The sequence below is a fragment of the Vicugna pacos genome, chromosome 3, assembly GCF_048564905.1.
Source record: "Vicugna pacos chromosome 3, VicPac4, whole genome shotgun sequence".
Lineage (NCBI taxonomy): Eukaryota > Metazoa > Chordata > Mammalia > Artiodactyla > Camelidae > Vicugna > Vicugna pacos.
The window spans coordinates 38,002,081-38,003,906 of NC_132989.1; the positions used below are offsets into that span (position 1 = coordinate 38,002,081).

General features: G+C 41.6%; 1 non-coding gene across 1 annotated transcript; it reads right to left on the bottom strand.

Moving 5' to 3' along the window:
- Positions 1 to 330: 330 nt before the first annotated feature.
- On the bottom strand, positions 331 to 464 carry LOC116278217 (small nucleolar RNA SNORA70). The gene has a single exon (XR_004187614.1). It is a non-coding gene; the product is annotated as a small nucleolar RNA SNORA70 (small nucleolar RNA).
- Between the last annotated feature and the right edge of the window lie 1,362 nt (positions 465 to 1,826).

Here is a 1,826-nt window from a genome sequence, read left to right on the forward strand (position 1 = left end):
AAAGCAAGAAAAACAAGAAAAGAAAGAAAGAAAAGCAAGAAAGAAAAGCAAGAAAAACAAGAAAAGCAAGAAAAGCAAGCAAGGAAAGAAAGAAAGAAAGAAAGAAAGAAAGAAAGAAAGAAAGAAAGAAAGAAAGAAAGAAAGAAAGAAAGAAAGGAAGGAAGAAGGAAAGGAAAGAAGGAAAGAAGAAGGAAAGGAAAGAAGGAAAGGAAAGAAGGAAAGAAGAAGGAAAGGAAAGAAGGAAAGAAGGAAAGCAAGCAAGCAACTGCTGTGATTTTTTTTTTTCCTAGGTTGGGGACAGTATGCCAGACATGAACGTCCACTGGAAAGGGCTGTCTCCAAGGTCCCTTAAGGCAACCCACACAGGCAACAGGCTGCATACACTACCAGGGAGAATACTGTTTGCAGCCATTGCACCCTGGGCCCCTTGAGGAAAAGAGCACAGTCAGCTTAATTGGCTGCAGTGAAATAATTTAATTCCAAAGAGGTACTATGAAGGAAACAAATGGGGCTGGAATAGAGAATAAGGAGGCATGGAAGCTATCTTAGAAAGTGAAATTCAGGAAAGGATTGTGTAAGGACGTGAAGTTTAGGCTGAAGAATAAAGGATGAGGAGGAGCTGCTACTGAAAACTAGCCAAGAGAAACTGCCAGCAAGAAGGAGCTGTATGTATAAGACTATGAGATAAGAAACAACTAGGGATGGTTTAAGGCTGGGGGAGTTCAGCGTGGTCAGGGAACAGGGATTGAAAGCAGAGTGATAGATAATGATCTGGAAGTGACAATGAGTGGTTAGATGTATAATGAAACTATTTTCAAGCCCAGAGATATGGGGACGTGAGAGGGGAAACTGCCTCTATTTACAAAAAAAAAAAAAAAAACCCAGCACACTCTGAAGATAGTCAGGTTTCATTTAGGAAAGGAATGCTTTGTGACCAACTACCTGAGGATGAAGAAAACTTGTTGACTAGCAGGAAGGCGTTCCGGAGGCATTGTGGAAGTTTAGGTACCCAGTGGGGGTCAGATCAGGGTTGTGCAGAGCAGTACAGGGAGAAGATTCCAGGTGGTGAGAGACGGCAGGAGGCTCACACTTCTGTGGTAACTGGGATAAACAGGGATGTGAGGCAAGAGGGGTTTGTCCTTATAGAACTGGTGATGAGAGAGGACAATCAATATAGCTATTTCCCTCCATAGGGAACCTCCAAAGACAGCTGCGCACAAGACTGGACTGCTTCAGTGTGATGGGGCTGGGGGCTACAGCTACCCTCTGCAGGTTATACCATGTGGTGAAATAACACACCCTAGTGGCAGCTCCCAAAATGTACAATGACCCTCAGTAGTGCTGAGATGGAGGAGGCAGGAGAATGGGGAGGTTCAGTCAGTGAAATGTGACTGACCAAAGGCTCACATTTTATGTGTCTTCCTTTGACTGCAGGCCAGCTTTTAAAACTATTCCTGTAATTTGATGATATCAAATACATACAATAAAAACATAAATACTTTTGAACTAACAGAATTCATCTACCTGCATGCTTTCAACTGTGGACCAACAAAGAAATTAATAAAAACTCAGTGGGTTGGAAAAATTTACCACCTAAGAGCAGTATCAGTGGCCAATTTAAAGTCTGAGAAATGGTTATGAAATATAGTCATAATTGCAAATTTCCCCATAGAAACAAAGAAAACACTCTGAAGTTATGGGGGAAAAATACAGTCAGAAACCATCATGGTTGAGGGAAATGGTGAGGCTGTAGTTCTGGAAATTTCAGCTCCATTAGGATGAAAAATGTTTAACAGCACATATATCATTCGACAGTTATACTATAT